The following is a 26389-nucleotide window of genomic DNA, read 5'->3' as shown; positions in this document are numbered from 1 at the left end:
AATTTGATTGCGGGAACTAGGTATGTTTGTTGTAGCTATGAGACTGTGAGGTTGTATTCAAAATTCGTCTTTCTAAGAGGTGAAAATCGATATTCTGACGCAGTTTCCGGTCGCCGCTCCATCGGGACCGGTGGAGAACTTGAAACGCATTTGAATGGAGGTCATGTTCGGTCTATTAAGAGACATGGGGTGAAGTGACGGCGGCACCTCGATCGGTGGAAACAGCATGGCGTAGCTCCAGGCGGGTTAATTTCCTTGGTAAAACAGGGCGGAAGCTCATCGGGAAAAAGCTTGTCGAAGCTTTTTCATTTCAGATAAGTGTCACCGTCGCTTTTTACTCCCTTTCTACCGCTGTCGTTACCCCCTGGATCTATCGCTAGGCGGCTCGGTGTCCCTTTCCTTTCCAGCCTTTTTATAACGAAAAATCGGCTTTCGTTTGTTTTGCTTGTTTCTACTCTTCGACGCTTCGCTGACGCAGCTTTTACTCGCACTCAACCCAACCTATACCTTCAGGCACCTACCTACGGGATAAAAGCTCACCGTCCATTGCAACTCTTTTATGAACCTTCGTTCAAGCTGCTTTTACGTGTAATGACAGTACACTCATTGTCATTTTTCAATCAGCCCTCCATTAACTCACGTCGCATCGCGTTCCTCGTTTCAACCAGGCTTCCAGTATTATATAACCGCGTAAACTTTTCCTGAAAGATTGAATCGTAATCTGAAACAGTTTCACGACTTTTTATCGCCGTTCTCATCTTATATAACTCTTCATTCTATCTTCGAAACTTTGATACTTATTTCGGTCAAAGAGACATTCATGGACTGATGAAATCAATCCAAGCTAAAGAAATCGATCTGTGCTCTGTGCTTTATTTTAACGAGGAGCAAGATTTTTTCTTCTTACTCAACTTGATTTTTTCTTTTCAATTCAACCTTCTATGATTCGTATACTCAATGGTCTTTCAAATTTCGAGACAGATTTGAAGGGCACCTTCCATTTCGAGTAGCTACCTACTTCCACACACGTTTTGGAACGCGGAGTCGTATCAACTATCTAAAAATGCGATGTAGAAGATATTGTGGGAACATTATATTTCTCTGCGGCTGAGTATCGCTCCGTAGTTAGCAAGACACGCATATATTATATACAATGCATTCCTGCACGAGAGGCATCGCGGAATAATGCATACCTAGGTTAGCGGAATGCGGTGCAAAAAAAAGATGAAAAAGTTCCTGCACAAACTTTAACGGGATTCAACGATTTTTTGTGCGATAGTTTGCTAAACGTGTTTCAAAGTTTTATTCCGTTACTGAAGGGGTGAAATTAAATATGTACTCCGTAAACAAGTTTGCAGGAAAATTTTTCAGCAAATAACGGAGCTTACGATAAATTTACTCCGCAAATTTGACGAATTTCAGAAGCATTCAGTCGTGTCAGTTGAAGACTTATTTCAAATTCAGCTAAAGTTGTGATTGACGCGTAAAGTTTAACGAATCGGTATCAACTGTCCTAGAAATATTTTAAACAAGTGCCAAACACTTGTTTGGAACAACATTGACAAATGTTTTTCGATAAAACATCATGCATTAAGAAAATTCAAATTTTCTGTTTACATTGCGACGAGACATGTTTTGCAAATCCATTGGGAAATAAAAATTCTATTTCATTTCTAAAAACTATAGCAGTAAAAAAAGTATACAAGTGAAATTATTGCATGCAAATCTCTTCTTACTAATTTCAATATTTAATTGCAACGTGTTTCAAACTTTTACAAGCATACTATTATCGTCATTTTTCCAAGTACTGCTCATTGAACCAAAGGTTTGGAACTTAGTTGAATTTCCAAGCCAATAATAACTCTGTCACTCGTAGGGCGCTTTTTCGTCTCCTAATATGGAAACTGGTTGTAATCGATATGAAGCGAAGATGTGAAAGCGAAAAGATTAAGTTACAAGCTTGCCTGTAACAGGCCGTTTCATCGGAAATTGTGTAAGTTACTGACAAGCATAAAGCGGTTTAAAAGACGATATCTTACGGTGCAGCTTCGCCGCACCGGAACCGCTACGATTGGCTTATCGTCAATGAACAAGCTAATGAACCTGATAACGCAAGAAGGTTACGGAGAATAATCGTTATTAACTGCCTGTTTCTCTGGTTTTAGACAACAAAGGAAGATGTTGTAATCACCCCGAAAATTGGACGTAGAGTTTTCCTTAGATCTACACGTTTTCAAATTTAGGGAATCACCTCCAATCATTTTCTGATGGATGTCTGTGTGTGACCTTCTAGACCTCGATCTAACAGATTGGCTTTATAATTTTTTGCATGAAAGTACACGACGAAAAACGCAATCGCAATTTTGTTCAGAATTTCTCATAAGAGTCAGGTAAATAATCAAGTATTAGGGTGACAATGATTGGTAAAATTTTTCTAACTTCTACCGCTTCCGGTTACCGGATGGCCAATTTTTGAACTTTTGAATAATTATTTCGTGTATTGTAATTTGGAGAGGATTGACTCGATCGATTTGAATGCGATCTAAGTTATTCATCAAGTATTCAGTCGAGACGTGTCACAAAACCTTGACAACTTCTATTACTTTTAGCTTTCCTCCAGAATTGCAAATTTTCCTCGAATTTATCGAAATATTTATTTAAACATGATTCTTTCGAAAGCATTTTATTTGACTCTTTTTTCGGGCGTATCTGTTTTTTGCTCGGTATTGTTCACCGTCTTGAAGTTCTTCCACCACGAGAATTCTACCCGGTTTCTCCTAATCCAACGTCTAACGAACTAAACCAACAGCTATTAAGGACCAGGAATGCGATTATCCTACCGTGCCTATTGCAAAAAAGCTGAGCTTTGCGTGTTCACTCGGCCAGTTATTGCCCTCTTTATGGTTAATTTTTTCTCACCCTTCCGACAAATTCCCCTTTCACTTTCTCCTCGAATTACTCCCTCGCCTTCCCGCTCAGCTTGGAATGCCAGCCTTATCCTGGAAGCGATTTCGGGCGGTATGTAAGAACGAATTGCAATTGTTACATTTTCTCAACCAAACGGGACACAAGAGGGAGCTGTTACGTTTCTTACCTGAATAGAAAGAATCTTTTTTCCCATTTTTTTTTTCCTTTTTATTCTCTTCATTTCCATTTCTTCTCTGTGCCTTTTTTTCTTTTCTCTCATTGTTACTTTCTACGAGATTTCTGAGGGGCACATATCGCACACGCATTCATACGTGGGTCACCTCGGCAACTATATAACCGCTCCACGTAACATCCGCACAGCTCCCGAGGGAAACGTTTTGGTTTCAGAGTTCTGGGCGGTAGCATGTCGGGACTATTTGAACGATAAAACTTCTTTATCTCCGCAAAGGTACGAGGACCGCTCTACGCACACTCAAATTTCGCACACACTTCAAATTTTATCGTCCGACAGCTATCGCCGGGCTGACAGCACGCGAACCCTTGGCTAGGTTTGAATTACCTGCGCGTATCGTACAGTGGCGTTGAAGTTTTCTACTTTTGCCAACTCTCAACTAGCAAACGAAGAGGAAAGTAGAATGAGAAGAACAAGATTGCTAAACCGTAAAACCTTTCAGCCGATGAAGCAATGAAAAATGCGGAGTCGGTGCTTTTCGAAATCGTCGTTATATTTACAATATTACAATCACTTCCACCTATTCGTTCGGAATAATTTTATTCATTCGCGGATTCCTGCATCGATAATGACTGACACTCTTAGCCGAGACACAAAACCTTTTCCAGAACAATCCACAGTGGCGTCCCCTTCGCTACTGATACTTCATTTCAATTTACCCGCAATTAGCATCACTTTGTCCACCCTGAGATTTGGAAATCACTTTGATCACGATTCAACTGCCGACAAAGTGAAGTTACACGATATCATTGTGGGCGGGTTTGCCGGTAAAGAATAGCAAATTGTCGGTAAGGTAGTACAATTCAAGGTGATTTTCAGAGCTTAGAGTCGATAAAATGAGGTGAACTGCCGATAAAATCGAGCCAAGTGTCGGTAAGACAGAGCTGAGTGACATGATCTTTGAATCTATAATAGAGTCTGAGTCTCAGTGAACCTAAGTGCAGGAATTTTTACCGCAAACCTCCTTTACATACCTACTGTCATTGATCGCGATATGTTCTACCTATAAGGGTACGAGCTTATTCGGCTCAGCGTATCTGGTATCGTTTGGAGCTTCTTCGCACGAAATTCTTCAACCCTGCATGCGGTGTTTTCCCAACGATTTGGGGATTGCAAATGGTAAAGGGCGTATATAAGGCATGGAGCCGGTACACACCTACATACATCCGGGGAATACAGAACCGGCCGGGATCTCAACGTCGATCCCCGACGAATCCTTGAAGATCCTAGTTTACCCAACCTCGATACATCAGTTGGGAAGATAAATTTCACTCTCAAAGTAACGGCGGCTTCCCAACCACACGGGGTGGATGAAATAAAAATCGACAGTCGTTTGATGCTGACTGATATCAAACGCCACCGTCCTCCAAAATATCACCCTCAAATTCCATCTCCCTTGATATTGTCCGTGGTTCGAATTTTTCAGGCGTGTGCTGTAGTATTATACGCATAATAACATATACCCATCCTTGCTTGCGTGTCTACTTGGGGCATTGGAAAATTTCACTCCCTGTAAACCTGCTCCGCAAACAATTAATGCGGATCGTTGAAAAGAATACGTGTAAATAAATACTCAGCTTATCCAATGGTACCAGAGATATTTCTGTTCAATTATTACCCTGATTCGAATATTCACAAATTTGCGTATATTCGACATGAATTCACGTCGAATAATTTGTGGTATTTTCGTCGCCGGATCAATATCGAGTAAACTTTACCATACATTATCACTTTTTTCGCTATAACACATCGAATAGCTGCTGTGCTCTCAAATGGTTGAATTGATCCTGAATTTTATTCATCCTAATTCGCAAATTGAATTTCTCAACGGTGTGTCGAAGCGTCGAATTCACGAATTGGAAAGCCTGTAATCATTATCGTACTAACGTCAGTTTCGTAACACATTTTGTTCACCCGATTTCGCTTTATGTCTTCGTGTTAAATTGCGCCCGCGGTAATTCGGGGACAATTCACCAGGACATACCGAAATGAGTCATAGGAAACAATGCAAACAATGCCCATCAAATGCCAATTACAATGACGCGTAAGAGAATTGGTTTCTCCTGCTTCACCCCTTAATCAGCGATAGACTCCCAATCTCGAGCGGCACAAGGATCGACTCTATTGTCTGCACGGCGGACCATCAAGAGATTCAATATCAATTTACTTCGACAGAGAGATAGACGCCTGGCTCTGGGCGCGAGTTAATCCTGAAAGAAACGAGCTCTATATTGGTGATCAGTTCCTTTGCACGGATCGGACATTTAGCCTAGTTGAGGGTCGTCTCGATTATATCTTCATCCGAATCCCCGACCCTGTACCACCGGGATCACATGAGATATCAAAAGTTCTCCCCGAGTTTTCCTCCCCATTTCATTCTCTCGCTTATTATCCGGGCTCTTTCTTCGCGCGAAAGAATAACCACCGGCGTTCGATTAATTGATGATCACCGGGCCAAAGGTGACTCGAAGATTTCCAAGACAAACTATCCGCGTTGATCACTTCCGGAACAAAATACACGCCTCGTATTCTAAGCCCGAAGCCTTGCAAGCGATCCAAAAATAGATGGGAAATTATTCAGGTGTTTTAATGATCGGGGTGGCGGAAAGGGGCGAACATGAAGGGAACACGACAGTTATATTCCTACGTAGCACCGATTCGTGTTGCTTCCAGTGAATAAAACAAATCTCCGGTAACGGCAGATAAAGAGAGAGGTAAACGAGCGGGATGGGAAGGCAGAGGTACTTTATTATTATTTACCCTTATACGCTGGGGAAAGATACCCTCTACAGCTTATGGCCACGAGGGAAAATGGATGATATCTTTTGGAAATGATGAAAAATATGCCACTCGAATTCTTTATCTGGTTATCGAGTTCGACGGTTACGTCACAGTTTTTGGAAACTGCAACATTGAAACACTTTATCTCTACCAAAAATGACACGTTATCAGCTATCGTTATCAATTTCTTTACACCAAGGCACTGTGAACATTTCAGAAACCTGAATCAGACTCGCAGTGAATGCGCTAAAATTCTGAAAACTACAACCGATCAAAGGAGAACTTCTTCATCTTTGACTCTCTTCCAGTTACCAAAGTACCTATGAGGTATCCAAACGTACAAGATACAAAAACCGGAAGCCGTATACTTCGTTGATTGAAACATGCAAGATCTAGGACGCGTTCCGATGCTTCGTCTTTAGGAAATTCCACCCGATTATATTATCTTCGATTCGATTTCCGTTGTCTTCCGATCACTTCACACCACTTTAGGACGTCTGTAACGTATTTCAAGTTTGTTTGACATGAAAAACCATCATCGCGGACTTAGGATAAACCGGAGAAACGTGTGGAAGGACACTTTTTTTTTTTTATACCTTTATATTGTTCTCGAGTCGAATATATAATTAAAGTTCTGGCCCAGCAATTAGCGGATCTCAAACTGGACCCGGTGCGCTACTCGATAATTGAAAACCCATCACCTAGCCTTTGACTAGGGATTTCCACTACGGAATTAATTAATTAATTCCCGTTGAGGGGTCGTCTGATCCCCAACGAACTCGTACACATATATAAACGTGTATACCTCTATATATGTAGGTCATTGTAGGTATGTATAATGTCCTCTTCTCATTAAGGACTGCCATGAACCGGTATCTCTAATCCTCGGCTATCCCCTTCTCCGTCTTCGACTATAATATGGATAATACGTCTGCGGTGGAACGGATGATGGTCGAAACCTTCGTTGGTCCTATAGTCATTGCTACGTGTGCCGGCAAAAAATAAACCCACGGATATTCACGGACTTATAGCCTCTGTCATTTGCTTTGAAAAAGCATGGGAAAGAAACTGTCATTAAACAAATGCAAAACGGCCACCCGATCACAAAAAGAAATGCCAAAACCACAAAGTTTAACTGACGAAATTCAATTACAAACAACTTCGATGCCGAAACTGTGTCATATGTTAATTTTAATGAAAAAATAATTGCTCATTTGCGCGAAATTAGTCGTTTGAAACGTACTTTTCATCACCGAAATCGTAATTTTAACAACAAAGCGCATGAGTTTTTTTTTTGTTGTTGTTTATTATACTTTTTACACCGTTATGTATCTGTTTTTTTTTTTATTTTCATCCTTTAAGATGACCAGCTGAATAAGAATTCGGTATTAGACGATCAGTGTAGAATTCATTTTCTACCAAAATAAGTTGTGTGATTTATCAAAATTGGAGCGAATGCACAATGTCTGTCTAAAATTCTTGGTAATTGTACACTATTAATTCAAAATTTCGATTAAATATTCTAGCATTTTTTTATTTTTATCAAATTTGTCTCTCGTGATTTCGATTCAACTTTTAAACCTCAATTCAAGGATCATCGTTTCTTTTACGGTCGAATCGTCATGACGGTGAAAACAATCTTTATAACAGCGTTTAGGCAAAAAGTAGAATGAGAAGAAGAAGGACCAACGGATTACACAGTAAAAGTATTGATTTTTCATTACGGAAACGATAAAGGATGAGCGTGTTAATGAACGTCCCTTTTATCGGAAAAAAAAAAATCTTTTTCTAGTATTTCTGCTTGTCCTGTTCTGAAATATGTTTCTTGTAGCGAACTCACGCCGCATGAAAATATGGTAGGAATACAAGATTTGAGAAAAGAATTCGATGGGACGTAAAATGTGAAAATCTATGGATGAAATTCATCATCGGTTGCTAAAAATCGGCCATTTATATTCGCTATCAAAACTACTTTACTTGATAAGATTAGAACCATTTTTGACAGTATTTATAAATGCAGTTGATGACCAGACTTTTATGAATCACATCAAAATACTTCAAGTATTGAAAACAAAAATGAAACACCATGAACACCAATTTATAATTCAGTCCAATTCCTGTACAAAGAATTCTTATGAGATAGCGAAAAAAAAAAATGTTTAAATATCTGTGTAGCACAGTGATTGAAATCGTATATTTGATATTGATGAGTGAAAGAAAAAATTCGGATGCAATCATCTTTTATTCAGAATCGTTTACTTTTCATTTTCTTGTTCCGTTCTCGCGTCAGTAATACGAGAAACGTGGCCAGAGGCTCACCAAAGAGAGCCGGCTTAACTTTTATTCGAAATTAGAGAGATTCGTACGTGAGTACAAACGGTGACTTCTCACTGTAAACATTACTTGGTCCCTGTTTCCGCGAAGTAGCAAAAAAAAAAAAAAAAAGTGAGAAGGAACGGTGAAATGAAAAATAACCTACACCCTGGGGATGAAAGGACTTGGATAGAAAGAAAGAGCAGATCCGACCGGTTACTTTGGCAGCGAACGTTTTTGCGAACCATTTTATTGCGATGACGGTTAGAAAGTCGTCTTCCTTCACCACCTTGTCCACAAGATCGTGAAATTCTATTTATCAAGCGAGTGACACCGAAACATTTGTCCGCTTCTTTGGACGATGTCTCAAACGCCCAGAGAAAGAATCGACCGAGTCTGAAAATACATTAACAGGAAACGAAACAACGCTCACTTTTACCTCGGAAGCTGACCAAATTCGTTTTTCTTCTCTGATCCAACTTTTCTTGCTCCTTTTCTCGTATGCTTACTGACAACGACGTCATAAGCCAACGACAATAAGTCAAAGTCGGAGCATTTCATGCGCAACGTTTGTTGCGAATTCGTTGAACTTTGAACTTGACATTACGGAATACACGATTCAAGCCATAAGCCAGCCCTCGAAATTCCCATTCTGACCTTGCAGATTCCAAGTTCAAACGAGAAGAAAAAAGAATAACATCCAATTCGAATTTCGAGCTACAAGTTCAGATTCGGGATTAACGTTTTTGAAGCCTTCGGATACCGTATTACATGAAAATATGACGATTTTTCTAATTTTGAATCACTGTAATCGATCCTCCATTACAAAGTTTGGAAGTCTGACTTTGGATTCGTTATCAGTGACCCCAAAAACCTCAGCCTACCAATTTCCACCAAAATCGGAATATTTCTAGATTTTTTTTTTACCATATTGGTTTCGCCGTTTTGGATTTCACAATCTGACCTCAGACTCGTGTTCAGCTACCCAAAAAACTGACGAGTACCAATTTTCATTAAAATCCAAATGTTTTTAGATTTGTTCCAGCTTATCAAAAACGCCAAATTTAAATTTTTCAAATCTGACCTTGAACTTATGATTAGCAACCCAGAAAACCTCACGGTATCAATTTTCATTGAAATCCATTTATCTATTCTCAATATATCGTCATATTTGTTCGAATTTTTTTCGAATTTTGTTATTTAAATGATTGAAAAAGTACCGAACCCGTCAAATCAATTTGATGATTACAATAACTTCCTTTTTTTTTTCTCCGAAAACGGAGAAACGTCAAGTTAAAAATTGAAAATACATTTTCCTTGGAAATCGTTACGGTAACGGCTGTGGTACAAAGTCCAGTGAAACGATGCGTTCGATTGAAATCGAGGCTGTGTGCAGAAGATTCGTATTATCAGTGGAATCGTGATCGACACCGCGATGAAAAAACGCGGATCATCTGATCCTCTAGCGAAAAATTAATTTATCGAAAATTTCCAACAGGTTGAACTCCCGATCGAACTTATAATGCAGATTGAATCTTGAGTCGAATGCTCAAAGCGCGGAAAGAAAATTAATTGCTTTATCCACGTGGGAAACTTGCGAGGTATAAAATGCGATGCATAGGGTGGATGATATCGCATCGACGTGTATATTTATGATTCGTGAATGTTGATTAGAAATATACCGAAATGTTTTATTAAAATTATATGCGTAGAATTTCAACCTTGGCATGCAAGTTTCGTATAATGTTTTGCATAAACGTATACGTACTTGGTTAAACAACCCCTGACAACATTCTGCGAAATTTTAACACGCTTGCATCGAAAAAACCGCCTTTGTTTCAGGCTATTCTAAATTGATCGTGCGAAAAAAGCAGCACCGATGTGGAATAGTCATAAATATTAATGAAGAGTTACCTAGTCGTGTATCTTTCCAAAACGAGTAAAATTATAAAAACAATGCAACGAAGAAAAAAGAAAAGTAGAGAAAAATTGAAATATTCGATCCCCGCGATTGATTGTATAATGTATTCCAAACTTCACACAATTCTCATGAATTAATTAATTATTAATGAAATGATCGTTTTGCTTGTAATTTCAAGTTTTTTTTTTAGCGGGCTATATGAGCTGTTGGAATTTTTGTTCATCTTTTTTCTTTCTCTACCACTGTGACTCAAAACATTATCGAATGGTTAAATATTTTCATACCCTATTACACGCTATTCGACAACTCTGTCGAGTTACGTAAGTTCGAGATACCGTTTAACTCAATTAATCTGTTACATGCAAGCTCGACGAGATTAAATCATTCTTGAAGTGCGATGTTACACGCTTAGCAAGGAGTCACTCGGAATTACGTCAGGTTACTAGAATCCATTCAACTCGCTTAATTTACTTATACATTCGTCTAAAGTCATGTCAAACTATCCGAATGCATTGGAACGCAATTCCGCAACGAAGTATGATTAAATCTACAAACGTCAGAATTGTATTGAAAAGAGAAGAAAAACACACACACACACACGCGCACTAAAATCGTTTTTCTCGCATTTGAATGAATTCAAATCCCACCGAATTTGGTTCTCCTTCATGAATGAGCAACGACCTTAAGCATGTTGAAATTCGTAAAGAAGACTCAGCTTTGCATAGATGATGGTGGTGTTGGAAATAGTTTACTTTCTCTCTTTCTCCCTCGCTGCCCTCTCTCTCAGAACGGCAAAAGTTTCACCCATTTTTTTCCGTTACTGCAGTATAAAACAAGCGGCTTATACTCGCTTATTTCAGGAGATTAAAGTCATAAAAATGGATTCCAACCGGGATTAACTCGCGAGTAAAGCCCTTCTCTCTATAATGGTATTATTCTTGCACCTTGGAAAACTCGACATGGATGATAGATCATTCGCATTCATAAATGCAGTGTATATATATATGTATATATAGTCGTGTGGGGAAAAAGACATAAATTATACAAAGTTAACACCGACTGGGTGACGCAGCGAAAGAACGGTTTTCAAGATAGAACCGCGTAAAGGGAAAAAATTGGTTTTCCCATTCTTGTGAATTGAAAATTAGATCATGTTATACACACCCTCGGTTCCCGTGGGAACGTGGATAAGCAGGAATGATCGGAGAGAGGCGGGAAATGCGGCAAATTCAATTCCGAGAACTTTTGAGGAATCCTCAAGTCCTACACCTCGTATATCTACTCGTTTAAACCCTTTTCAACACACCCATAACTTCTGATTCGCACAATTCTGATCTAGATGTATAGGCTGCACACAATGTGTGTAGTGTTATGTACATGTTTACTGCTCGCCCTTCCCGTCCGAAGTCTATTTCACCGTGTTCGATATTTCTATAAATTTTTTCGCAATGGATCGGGACGTTTTCGATAATAAAATAGAATATAAAAACTCGAAACGGTATAACACGAAGGAGCGGAATTCGTAAAGGTCTTGAAGTAGGTCTTAGTGTATGACTGGCATTGTTGCGAAGTAAGTTTTTTTAAAGAGATGTCAAAGTCGACGGCAAAAGCAAAAGAGAAAAAATGGGCAAACAATTTTTTCGCGATACTTTCCAACACCACGGAAAGGGCAGAGTTTGTCGGTCTGTCCGATAAACTTCCGCGATGATCGCGAAAGATCTGAAACTGATAGGACTTGGCAACCAAATGAAAAAAGTTTAAACAGTTTAAACAAAGGATTAAAAAAAGTTGTTTTTCTGAAAAACAAAAAATACATAAATTTTATCTATTTATTATGCGCAAAATTTAATTGTGAAATCCTGTACGTTTCAAATTTTTTCATCATGCCTTTTACAAGGTCATCGAGGGAGTTTGTTGGACAGACCGACAGACCAACGTCCAGGCTGTCGTTTTTCTGAAAACCTGTTTTTTGGATACTAGACGTTCGAAAAATTAAAGATCCGTTAAAAGAAGAAAAAATGATTTTAGAACGAAACCAATACTTTTCTTACAGCTATCGTCAAAGGTGATGAAAAGCAAAAAACATGAACTTTCAAGAACCTTGAAGCGATCGTTTAAATTTCGGACTTATGATTTTACGATGCTTGTTCTTTCAGATCAAAGAATAATAACAGCACATGCGTTATACACGTACATATCCTTGAATTTGTGCTGGTCAATGTATTTTGTAACCTGAGGTGAGGGAGGGTTGTAAAAACCACTGGCGGTATTTCATCAGTTTCACGGAATCCGGTGATACGTATCTCCGAAACGAACACAGCCCAACTGTCATGCAAGCATCAATATCCGATTTATGTACAGCCGCTCGTCGTCGAAACGAGAAATCTTTTTGAAATGTAGTTGGGCTCACCAATGTGATCATTCAAGCTCAGCCCACGTGACGACTGGGTGAGCTTAGTCCGAATCCCGTTCCCACCGCCATAAATAGCAGTTAGGCCCTCCTAGCCAATAAATAAAATAATACCAACCTGCTATACCACGGCGATATAAATGACGAGAGTTAGGCGTGGCGGGTTGAAAGGGAAACCATGTTTTTTCACCCGCGAGGCAGGCGGCATCCCGTGAGGAGAACCTTCGTCAGGTTGCAGATCTGCCGGACGAAAAACAGGAAGAAGAAGAAGAAGAAGGAGAAGAGAGAAACATGATGGGGTAAACACGAGAGTGAAAAAAGGTGACAAGAGACGACGAGGAATGCGAGGAAAACCGATGTTGTCTTGTCAAACACGTGGTAGAAGAAAAGAAAGTCCGAAAAATATGGATTTAGTCATCCCGTGTGTACGAGAAATGGGATCAAAAGCTGTCGCTGAACTCATGCGTGTCGAATTTTATTAGAATTTGTATCTCATTTGCTTGGAAATAATTTAACCTGAAAAATTCCCAACATCGTCAAAAAGCGAAAGGAGTTCAGTATTAGGTTATTGTCTATATATATTCTTATTCATTGGGTTATTGTCCTGATCACAAAGTCACCTGTTCATTCAATTTCAATTAATTGAAATTCAAAAGCTAACAAAATGCTACTTGGCATTCATTTCTTCCTCAACTTCTCGCAAAATTTCTAATTAGTATACTAACGCTTTATCTAATCACGTATTAATGTTGTGAAATGTTGTAAAATTACGCACGAAGAAAATCATACAGTATATAATATGAGCTGTTTGAAGTTGGTTGCATTTTACTTCGTGAATTCGAACTTTCAGAAGCCATTTTGTTTTCATCGAAAGCGGATTCGTGGAATAAAAGTTGGCGTTATCGTTGAATTTCAGTTCCTGTTCTCAAATTTAGTACGATCAGTAATAAATTTTCTCAACTTCATTTTACGAATTTTCTTCTTGCGTTGGAGTGAACAGCTTTTCTTTCCAAAAAAAATTTGATTTTCGTAAAAATTCAAGTATAGGTTTCCCTCAAACTTTCCATGGCCGGAGTGTAAAAAATATTGAACAGTAACAGCGGTTGATTCCAAGAAAAATGAGAAACTGGGGTTAAAACTAAACTTCATCTCGTATCGAATTGACTCCTAAAAACAGACTCTTGGACAGTGTCCGAAAATTTCTGATCATTGTGATTCGAAAACGGAAGTCACATCGTCGCCTCTTTGTCTTTGACGGCAATTTCGTTGAACCGAGCATTGAACCACTCTTCACTCGTAAAATGAGGTCGTGAAATTGTATCAGCGGAATGTGTGTGCTTCAATTAAACCCTCAGGGTGTTTCAATTACAATGATGAACGTATTCGAGAAGTCTGAACTACCTCCTCTTCGAACGATATCCCTCAGAATGCGCGCCGTTTTGAAACACATTGTATAAATCTGTTCCGTAGCTCCCGCAAACTATCCGGCAAGATTGAGGAGCTTGAGTGATAATTGCGGTCGAGTTGGAATTCTGGCCAGGCGTCAAGTTACCCATTCATCTGTGACAAACAATGCGAAAACTTCCGTCAACGTCGAAACCACACGTATACATCCGATCCTGACGAGCAATTTTCATCCTTGTCCACACCGCGATATGGCAAATGTCAACCCCGATAGAGACCTCCATCTTCGACGCGATCAGGAAAGTAAAGATCACAGGTACTCTTGACGAAGAAGAATTTCATCTTGGCAAGTGGTTGCAAAGTGTGCGTGCAGAACGATTTTGTCGATGTATTAGCGATGGTCATATTTAAAATGCAAAGTTGGCCTCATTCCGTGGAATTCATCGACTGCTTAATTAATCTCAATCCAAATTTAAGAGACGAGAAAAATCTACGAAAACAAGCCGATGATAGTGAAATTCAAATGAAACAGCACTCACTTCTCCTACATGATAGAAGTTAATCCAAGCAAATTTCAGTAAAGCAAACATAATGATATCATGGAAGTAGAAATTCGATCAGGCCAGCCTGACGTTTCTGTTGCAAAGATGATTATGGGTCATTATATATTTTAACATTTAGCATGTATTTATTACAATATAACAAGGAATAGCACTTGGACAATTAGCATATCGTCTATCAATACGATGGCGTCGGTTAGAACAAGGTAGATGCATACGTGTAGCCACAGAAATGAAGGTCAGAATAACAATCGTCTAGAGGGTTAACTCGGTTCACGTCTTACGTCTATCTTTATAGTTAGCCTCTCTCTTATTAGCTTATTATATTTACAACACATCCAGCAGGCTCTGATTAGGTTGAAATCAGACTCGCCTCATTAAGGCACATCGGACGTGACCTTGGCGTACTTGTTGGGTCCCTCGTCAGGTTAATATCAGGTACAACTGAGTAGCGTAAACCTAAGCAGGCTCAGGTCAAGCAAACTCTACTACGGTGCACCTGACGTACCTGGCCCTGACTAAACCCGCCACATCGCAGGTACCGCGAGTAGACGCCAGGCGTCATGGAAGTCCTTGGCATTCTCATGATAAAAGTATCGGTTGACTTGCAATAAACTTTGGTCATCTAAGGACAGGTAAGGGCTATTAACACATTTTACATCTCATGATTGAACTCTGATGTTTTTGATGCGGTTCTAATGCGGTTTTTTTCTGGTTATCCGAACTTTTTCAATTGATTAATCCAAAAGTGATATACCTGTTTTTGTACAACGTACAATGTAAAGATACTCAGAGGAGCACGTGAAATTTCGTACCCAACTTACCGCTTTTCACCACGCCTCGTCCTTGGCTTTAAAACTGCAAGTCTCACTGGCAAATTAATTTAGACGAAAATTAGCTCGGCGTTGCGTACCTGCCTTCACAGCGTTAATAAACAGGCTTTGCTGGCTCTCTGAATAAATCTAGTTGTCCACATTCTAGCACAGAGTACTCCAATTACGACGCCATCCTCATATATCATCAGCTACCGCTTACCTCGTGTTTTCGAATGCAAAAGTACGTCTTCTTTCCCCTTTTTTCAAGCTCTTGATACATCTGTTATGCTTGTAATGATGTTATTTTAAAAGCGCACGAATAGTCCATCCCCGATTGATTATAAGCCAGGATTTGACTTCTACACACAAATTCTTCTCCCTAATCAAAAGCAAATTTTCAAAGTACTTTGTCGTTCGCCAAATTGTCTTGCTTGATCGATGCGTAAGTAGAAACGATTGTTTATCGTCAGTTATTGTCGCCTCTTTTTGGACATTACAGACGCGATTTCTCGTGTTTGCTGACATTTTCAGGCCGATGACGTTCGTCAATCTATGATTAAATCATACGGATTTTCACTGCGCTGTGGAACAGAGCTAGAACCGAGTCATGTCGGCTTAGACAATTGAAAATCAATTCGCCGGTATCGCGCACATGTCGAAACTATTTCAAAATACACACACACAGACAGCTGCTGGATTAACAATCGGAAACCTGACCCGTTGATTCACTCATAAACCTACCTACAGATGCGAATAATTTTCAATATAGTCAACTTGCGAACGTCATGGATTTTCCATCGTTTTTTAAGTCTACTATCTGTTACTGTTCTTTCTTATTACCATCACTGTTACTATATTTTATTGTAACTGTTGTGAAAATTTAACGCTTGTGCAACACTAAATTAATTTTAAAGCCTTATTCAACTAAAACAGTACAGTAAACCTTATAAACTGATTTTGCGTTGCAATAACCAAAAAAGGATCGACAATAGCGCAAAAACGAAACCTGTTTTGCTAAATTTTTCTAGTTACAATAACAAATGAAATTTTTCTCAGTGTTTTTCTTCAACCCATCGCAAAGTTTTCCATTGAAACGATCCTTTGTATGCTACGTGAGTGTGAATAAGCGAAAAGAAAGGAGTAAAAAAAAAAAAAGTAACGAACAAATAAAGCAAAGCGCAAAGTCTACCGCGTAAAGCGATGGGCAGCCACGCACGTACGGCCGCGATGGATATCGCGTTAATTTCGGAGGCAGGGGGGTGGAAATTAAGTTTCCCTGGTCGGGCTAATAACGTTGATTAGACTAATTCGGGAAAGGCATAGAGAAATCTTGAAAGCACGTCCCTCGACGCTGTGCGTGCAGCGCCGCCGCTTTGATTTGGCAGTGCCTCGGCATAGTCGACGGGGGTAATTGAGTTCATACGCCGACACCGAGGGCCACGAGGGCCATGGGGTGCGACTGTTTCACAGTTCGAGCTTAAGCCACCCCTCCCCCCCCCCCCCCCCCCCCCCCCTCCACGAACCTCTCGTCAAACTTAAACTAATTCCAAACCCAGCGCGAACTTTATGTCGCCCTTAAGAACCGGCGAACAAGGTGCGAGCTTCTGCAAAGCTCCGAGGGACAATCGCCTCGGCTGTAATTCCAACCCCCCGCCCCTCCGACCCCGTCGCGTCGCCCCGTTTTTCCTCCAACGACTAGCTGTAAAATCCCCGTCGCCCATGCATGCGCCTTGTTCGCTGCACTTACCGACTGAGTCGCCTAATTCTATTAGCGGCTACTGCGCATGACTCTTCCGCTGCACTTGCCAACTTTTATTATACCCTTGTGCGAGGTTTTTAATACTGCTGGATTGTTGAGGTGGTAGGTAGGTAGGTGGGTGGGTGGGTGGATATGGTTAAGTTGAAAAGTTTTTCAGACAGAAATTGTTCAACTGTAACAATTTCAACTTATATTCACAACGAGTACAGCTGTTGTGTTGATAACAACTTCTAAGAGAATGCAACTTGTGAAATTACATTAGTTCGCGTGGGAGAAAAATTTGGCGTTTTTAATAATTTTCGAGAAACTTGTCGGCAGGGATTATTTTATATTTTTGAATGAATTTTATAGAAAAATTCAGGTGCTTTTCAATGATTAAGAATTTTTTTATCGGGTATTATACATTATTACATCTCATTTAAATGAAAATGAAAAAAATAAAATAGTCACCTCCACATATCAATACTAAAAGGTCATCTTTTCCTGAGCTATTCTACTTGAGATGCTCTACTAAAATTTTGATGCGCGTTTGAAAGACAAAACCAATTTTTTATTTTTTTTTTTTTTTTTTTTGGAACTTCCTACCGCATATACCTTGTCACACATTTGAAGCCGTTTCCAGAGAAGATTCAGCGTATGTTAAAGTGTACGCAGAAATATACGGTCGCAGGTAAAAGTTGCCGAGTAGATGCTTTCGCGCAGAGATCTCGAGGCGTCGTTTTATCTGGCAAAGCTCGGTAACACAAGCGACCTCGAAGAAACTTGGTAGAAGACGGTCGTAAAAAATACAGAAAAGATCTTGCGGCCGAGGTATAAGGGTCGAAGAGACCTACATAAAGCCACGTGGAAGTAGCCGCGTGTTGCCATCCTGGTCATAACTGCCATCGTAAGGGTGGAAAAGCTTTGAGAATAAGAGATAATAAACGGCCTGCACCGGCACCTGTGGGTCCAAAGCGCTATCCTGCAGGATGCAGGATGCTGCATCGTAAATCTGCAGCGGAACGGGATGGATGCATTCGCCATCGTCGCCGTATCCGTCACGCAAATTTAATCGTCACCCTTAACACTGTATGCCAGAATAAATTCAGCCCGGTTTTTTTTTTTTTTTTTACTTGCTCGTTTTTTACGACGCAAACGTTGGGCCAATCTTTTTATGATATTCTACGATTTCTTGCGCTTTCAAAGCGAATACCGTTTTCATGATTCTCGAATACAACGTATATGTTGTAATTGTGTAACGTTGCGAAATTTTCTCACGGCAATGTTTCTTTGCGGAGGAAATTAACCGTTGGAATAATTTTTTTAATCAAAAGATATTTCAAAATCTTGTGAAAAGCGAAAGGAGTGGCAAATATTCAGGATACAATTTTTGTTGCGTTGATTGGTAGTTGTGATCGATAATTTACTGCTAAAAATTAGGTACGAAATTCAACAATACAACAATCTGTTGCACGGATCGCAATTTTGTATTGATGCAAATTTTACTTTCTCAGTGCGCTCTGAAATGAAATTTCACTGAATTCTTATTCTTTATGAAGTAAAATACTTTTACCTATACAAGATTCGCACCCAATTTTGAATAGGTCTCAATACAATTTTTATTCAGAGAACAGAAGAAACTGTATGAAAGTTGTCAAGTGGTTGCAAAATTTCACCTCGTTGAAATTATTGCTTGAAAAAATATACAAACACATCGTGTAAAAATTCACTTGTTTTAGAGATTAAAACCGAAAATACTAGACTTATCACAAGACATTGATACAAGAAAATGATCGAATTATGACAGGCGTCTTATTTCCGCTATCTACAACTAATCAACATGCCCCGTATATTGAAGAAAAAAACAGTCGATTTTTTTCCAACCAATTTAATATACACCTACCACCCTATATATCGTAAACTGGTAAGGAATTGAAACGTAACTGACCGTGGTCGAAAGAGTCTGGGACGAAGGTGGCGCGTCGTCTGGAGTATCCAGACCTCCAGCTTCGGATATTACTTCAACAGCAGGTCGTAGACGGTCAAACGGGCAATCGTCTCGACCGATAGAATCGACGCTATCAAAATCTAATACCAGGCGGACGTTTTGTCGGGCGATAAAAGATCCGGGGGGAGGTGGGGGGGGGGGGGGAGAATTTAATTCCGAACCGTATTCGGCCATCCGGTGTCTCTGCACGGTGAACGCTTCGGTGACTCGCGAGCCGGGACCGGCAATGAAGTCGGACTTTAAAAGTCTGCAGGACCTCGGTAGAGGATTAGAAAAAAACCTGAGGATTCTGAAAGAGGCGGAAAAATTTCGTGATGACGTTATGAATTCCAGGAAGCGTAAAAAGAGGGGGGCGGGGGAGGGGGGGGGGGGGGGACGACTCGCTGCCGGTGGATCCGGGTAAAGAGTCGCGAGATTAGGGATTTTTATACGCCGCTACGAGGTGTAATACGTTTGGATTCACCAACCCCGCAGGATAAAACGTGCCCGCTTCTCAACTTACAACTTAATCTTCGGCTTAGCTCCAGGTTTCCCGCCTTCTTTGTCTCCCCGACGGTGACTCCTCGGGGCAAAAAGAATGCATCCTATTCCAATCCCCCGTTGGTATCGTGCCTGCTTTTCCAACCCCTACACCGCGTCTTACTTACCCTTGTTTATCCCCGTAGTTGCGGGCTGAAAAGTTGAAAAAAATTATACAAAAAGAAAAAAGACTTACACCTAGAGGTGGATGAAAATTTATCAGATTTATTTCAGACGACTCGTCTTATATATGTATGCGTTATACGAGGGATGTTACTTGGGGAGGTAACGACGATCGTTTACCGACGCCACCGACACCGCATAATTCTCATCTACATATCCGACCTGTAAACCTGTCGACATGGGTACATAAAACCAGTACAGCTCTCACGTGTTAGGAAATAACCCGCCCCTGAGACTCTTGGTCATGCAACTTTCATCGAAACTTATAGGGTGTGACGTGAGGGATGCGATTTGTGGATTATTTCGTCCATGTTTGTTATCGAATTATTTAACTTGGAGATATTCCGTTTGCTCTTGTGCAGTTCAGGTTAAATACTATCGGAATCCACGTGCATTTATGCAATTCTTGGTATACTTGGTATACTAAAATCCGCCTGCGTTTATGCAATTCATGGTACATCCGCCTGAAATCCGCCTGCGCTTATGCAATTCATGATACATCCGACTGAAATCCGCCTGTGCTTATGCAATTCATGATACATCCGACTGAAATCCGCCTGCATTTATGCAATTCATGGTACATCCGACTGAAATCCGCCTGCATTTATGCAATTCATGGTACATCCGACAGAAGTCCGACTGAAATCCGGCTGCATTAACACAATTCAGTATGCATACTACCGAAATCCGTCTGCATGTCGGAAACTCAGAGTATCCTATCGACATTAAATGGCTTAAAATTGGTGAACGTGAGAAATCGGCAATGGTGAACAATAAGACAAATGTCGATCGGTAAAATGTATTCTCAGGTGCCGAAATGCAGGCGGATTTGAGTAGGTTTATTCGAAATTGCACGAATGCAGGCGAATCTCGATAGAATGTACCTTGAATTGCATAAAAGCAGGCGAACAAATTATTTTCAGCCAACATTCGCTATCTCGTTGCGAATACTTGGCGGTAACACACCAACGCGAATCTTCACCTCCGACTGAAATGAAAAATTCAGTATACCGTGACCTCTGTTTTTATAAATTGAAAAATCTAACTCGGTTGAAATCCGTGGAAAAACCTGCTTCAGAAATATTCTGGCGTTGGAAAGAAATGTTATATTCTTCAAGACTGACGAGGAAACCGCTTGGTTCTCGAATCCATTCGAAACCCCCCGACGTCCGGGTCAACCAGTAACTTATCTAGGGGAAGAAGGGTGAGTATATTGAATTCCGTGACATCGTACGCGCATCGTCGCCCCAAATTATGGCTGTACAGAATACTAAAAACCTGTTAAACGCGCTCCACATAATTGTCGAGACGTACGAGTAAACCTTGTTGGAATATAAATTACGCTGAGTAAACAAAAGAATCACATAATCCTGATAAATATTTATTACTCTACATTCGCGTACAACCTCGTAAATTTTTTCTCATATTCGAAAACTTAGTAACAGAAGTTACTCTGTCAAATTTTCAACCGATTTTTCAACTGGATTTCATATCCTTCGATAATATCCGGACGCTGATGAATAAATGTTTTCCTGAAATTCTCTGTATAGTCAATTTCACCACAAACTATTCGAACAATGTGTGCATATGTCTCTAAGCAAGCGAAAGTGTACACGTTGTGAATTTTGCAAATAAATCAGAAAATGTTGAATTTCATCAGAAAATTGTTGAAATTGTATGTAATCAGAATAAACTTAGCTTACAAATGTGAAATTAAATCTTTTCGAAAATGCCATTCGTCGTTGATCGTAGCTTGGTATGTTTCAGCTGTAAAAGTTCCACCCCAGTTCTCAGTCGTATAATTTTTTCGCCACCGGTATAAATCGCTTTCTTCCACACGATGAGGTTCCTGATCCCGAACACTTCGATATCTCTCATTTTTTGGTTATATTGATGACCGGGTCACCGAAAGACTTCTCCAACGAATTTTTCAACCGGTAAAGATGCCTGTCGTAAATGAGCTGCCTCATTTTCCCAGTTCAATTTCTCGACGTTTATTTTTCACCCCCTCGCCTCGCATCTCTTCGGCCTCATTCCGTCTGTCGCTGGTATATAGTCGCTTATACCTCATACCTACAGCACCTAATCCTCTGCGGTGAAATCTAGAACCGAGATGGAAGTTTTATACTTCTTAGAATCTCCTCCGTCTTCTTATACTCTTACTTAATACGACAATTTTTACTCGAACGTTTACGTTCGTTTTGTGCTCATAAATCCTAAACCCTTCCGTTTCTCAGATCTGATTTCCCGTCCAATGATCACAATGTCCGATCAGGAAATAAAATGGTTTGTGTTATTGTGATACGACTGACACGATATTCACGGTTGGAAAGTGTAGATGAATATTATATCCATTTTGTCAGTATCATTGATTCATTTATCTATTATCGATAATGTCATTTTTTTTTTTAACGAACCTTCACAAAATCATGCAAAACATCAACATTGCATTTTCTTGGTGAAATGAATCAGAAATTTGTTTTTTGCATCAGATACAACTGCATTTTTTAATTTTTGTAATATTTAACGATAGGCTAATAATTTTCTTATTTTTAGTAACAACGATAAAGGTTAAGGGACCACTTATTGTCCGTTCGATACGCAATTTAATACCACGCACTCATACGTAATTTTTGACAAACTCTAAATGAATTCTCCAAGCCCCATGGCAAACCGTAAGATTTATTGCTTTCTAAAAACTTCAAACGGCCGTCGTTCAGCAATCGAAAGTTGAGGAAAATTGAAAATGTTTGATCACGTTATTCAACTCCGCAAAATATTTCAATCTTTCGCTCAAATATAATCCGTTTCGATCGAGATATTTTCCAAGAATTCGGTGTATAACACGTAATAAGTCTTGCGTACAGTTTTGAGGTTACATAACAGGAAGCGGTGGGAGTTTGAAAAGTATCGCGAATCACGTTTACGGTATAACCAAGGAACTTGATTTTAGATTGAAAATCTGCTCCGACCCGCGGGTCAAGCTTAAAGAATTTATCCAGAATTTAGAACATAAGAACTAATATGTAAATGTCGAAGCGCGTTGTTTCCTCCCAAATCAAAGACTGCTCGTGCTTCTTTCAAAATACTTCCACGAAAATCAGCGTTATACTTTCATACGTATCGTGAAATGGGAAAATAAGACTGAGGAAATGAAAAGGGCGAACTATCCGTCTCCGAGGATCACGTCTAGGATACGTGGAGAGAATTGTTTGAAGCCAGCTGTTGTTAACCTTGTTTCCCCCGCTGAAATTTTTCACGTTATACGTGTTTCTTCATCTTTCTCTCACTCTCTCTCTCTCTCTCTCTCTCTCTCTCTCTCTCTCTCTCTCTCTCTCTCTCTCTCTATCTCTGTCTGCCGCAGGACAAAGTTCCGGCACAGAATCCGGAACTCGTACCTACAACATATGTTCCATTCGCGTTAGTATTTCGCACGCCGACGCAGCCACCGGACACATTTTTCGTCTCTCAAGGGAGAATTCCTCGCTTTTCGAGCTACCTAATTTCTTCACAATTATTATGAAAATTTGACAAAACAAGAAGAAAGCTCAAAATTGAAAAATTCTTCTATAGTAATTTTCTAACGCTAAAATAACTCGATGCGAATTCTCGTAATTTGATAACCTGCAATTTTGACCAATTCGTTATTCATCAATCATTGTCATAGAATCGCTTAAACGCACGTAATAACGTTATTTTTTTGAATTTCGTAAAGTTGCCTCAGGTCTGGCATTTTAAACGTCGTAATAATTGAGAGCTGTGTTCCAGCGGAAAGGGAAAATTCTGCCCTATAAACAATTTCCAACTAGATGACGTTTGAATTCGCGGCTTAATAATCGCTCAAAATGCACACCCGTTATTACCGGAAATTGAGGGAAACTTCTTACTATCGGCTTTTCCTTTCAGCGTGTAACGCAACGCTTAATACGCACGGTACAATGATTAAAGGAAGTTGAACGAGCTACTTACGCTCCTCGCTTATTGGATTCAATCGAATTCTTTCAGGGCGAAACACCAAAATATTATTTTGCACGTCTCGGAAATTCTCCACTCTTTAAGATAAGTGCCTCTCTCTCTCTCTCTCTCTCTCTCTCTCTCTCTCTCTCTCTCTCTCTCTCTCTCTCTCTCTCTCTCTCTCTCTCTCTCTCTCTCTCTCTCTCTCTCTCTCTGTCTGTCTTTCTCTCGCTCCCTTTTTTCACGTCTCTTTACTTTACAGCACGAAAAACTTTAATAAGCACGATAAAAATATTTTCTTTAATGGAATCGTTGACATTTTTTGCTGAAAATCTCAGTATTTTTCACACGGTACCGAATTATTGATGCACTGTTTTTTTTTTCCTCGCAACTTTGATGGGAAAAAAAAAACAATCTCAAAGATTACATTATAATTAGGAAATTTGTAAACCGTATCAGTCGAAAATTACGTGCTATGTGTTTCGATGAATATTAATAAAGTTCCTAAATTTGCATATACTACGAGAAAAATATGACAAAAATTGTCTTCAACCCTTCATTTATATTCAAGATAAGCTGTTAAAAATGTGATCTCAACCATAAACTGATCCCGTGACCATAAAAATGGTGAAGACGATCATATTTTGACTAAGTTCCAAAAATCAATCAACGTATTTTTCTCTCGATGAATTTGAAAAGTTGTATTCGCTGCTGATTCGCGTAAAACAGTAAATTTCTATCGTGCTTCAGTGTATAAATAATTCTAAAGCTTCTGAAGACTAAAGATTCGTCTTTCTTCACTCGACGCTCGTCTTGCGCTGACATTATTAAGCCCATTGAACAAATTGCAACTGCGAATGCCTTTGCAAATAAAAACCCAATAGCCACGTCGGGCCGTAGTTTGTCATCTGTACAAAAGACCTTCAAAGGTCACCGAAGCGAGGTGCATGATATTATAAAAATGCAATGAAACAATGTAACGAATACAGCTTGAAACGTCGGATCTTGTTAAAAATGGACTGTGAATATTATAAAGTACGATGTATGTATAATTATAAATTCAACAACGTGTGAATGAGAACACTTTTAATTCAATTGGTGTCAATGACTGGGAGAATAAAACTTCTTTCATACGAAAGATAAAAGCTCCAAAGTGTAATAAGACAAGTGCTAAGAACGATAAAGGTGAAAGGAAATAAAAACTAATTGGATGTAAAAGTTCTTGTGAACGTGAAACACATTCGCGTTATAGAAAATAGTAGAAAATGATTTCGTGAGTGATTGAGGACGATTTATTTTTCTCTTCGTACTGACCGGTTTGTGAGGAAATGGAAAGCGGTTTGCAGTTTACGCTCGCAGAGTTAGATAAAAGTGCCCACGAGCTAGACTCGAGGTCGAAAGTTCTTTTCATCCCGGACATGAAGTTATCCCCTGGGAATTCAAGACGTGGCGAGCTCGTCGCCGCTTGGCTTATTGGCAACTTTGGATAGCGTGATGCGGTTATCCGAAACCGTGACAAATTCAACGTGGGTATCTTATTCCTTGGACGTAATGGAGTGTTCTGGAAATTCGAGGGAATGTGAAAAGTTAAGGAAATCGAGAACTTTGATCCAACATTCGAAGAAATTCTTTGCTTATTTTAAAAGCATGTTTGCTTTACATTTTTCAAGATAGAAAAACTTTGGAAAGGTCGTCGAATGTACTCAAAAATTTAAACACCAATGTTGTAATCCCTGAGTGTGGATCTCGTTTTCAATTCTAAGCCTTTCACGTCGGATTGAAATTGCAGTGAGCTGAAAGCCCCTGAGGAATAAATTATCGGGCAAATTACATAGGCACGGAAAAATTTACACATGAAAGAAGAAAGATCGCTTTAATAATGAAAAATGGTCGAAATTAGCGAGTCTCGTCACATAAACGTGACATAAGTCAAAATCTATTGAAATCTCGACCATAAGCCTGTTCGATCAAAACAAGCACATCATCGCGAAGACCATCCGTTCAAGATGTTTTTCGTTACCAGTAGGTTCGGAACATCTGACCCCGTAAAAGTCCGAAATCACGATTTTCCACCCCATTGTGTGGCACTGGGTGAAAAAGATGAGGCACATCACGTTTTTCTTTTTGATTATGTCCCAACTTTTATGGACAATCGAGCGATGATTTAGAGACATTGGAAATGACGTCAGTATATCCACCTCCACTTTTTATGCTGGAAGCAGACTGAAAAAATGGATTCAAACATCATTTAGGTTGATAATTATACCGAATTTTCCGTTAACCCATTTGTCTAAGTACTTGCTCGATTTTTTGAATAACTAACCAGCATTTTACTTCCGAACTGTTTTCAATCGATAAAACGAGCCATCGTTAAGGTAAACGTACCAGTTATTAATATGTTTAGACCCAATGATTGACCTTTTTGAGTTGTATCTCTTTGATCCTTGCCTCTAAAAGTACCAAAAAAATAAATTTGTAGCGTCTAACTCTTTAGCAATTGGTTCTAGTCATCGAGAAATTCATTATTTGTGCCGTCAATCTATAATTTTGGAAAATAAAAGTGTCAAGTATCGGGTCTAAACGTGTCGATAACCGGTATGCACTCACCTTACCCTTATTCAAA

At 39.6% G+C, this 26389-nt stretch overlaps 1 protein-coding gene across 3 annotated transcripts in view; it reads left to right on the top strand.

The window, feature by feature from the left end:
* LOC124211912 (5-hydroxytryptamine receptor-like) overlaps nt 1–26389 on the top strand; it is a 182591-nt gene that overhangs the window by 93480 nt on the left and 62722 nt on the right. The window lies entirely within an intron of this gene.

The sequence above is a fragment of the Neodiprion pinetum genome, chromosome 2, assembly GCF_021155775.2.
Source record: "Neodiprion pinetum isolate iyNeoPine1 chromosome 2, iyNeoPine1.2, whole genome shotgun sequence".
NCBI lineage: Eukaryota > Metazoa > Arthropoda > Insecta > Hymenoptera > Diprionidae > Neodiprion > Neodiprion pinetum.
This window is presented reverse-complemented; position numbering and strand designations above follow the sequence as displayed.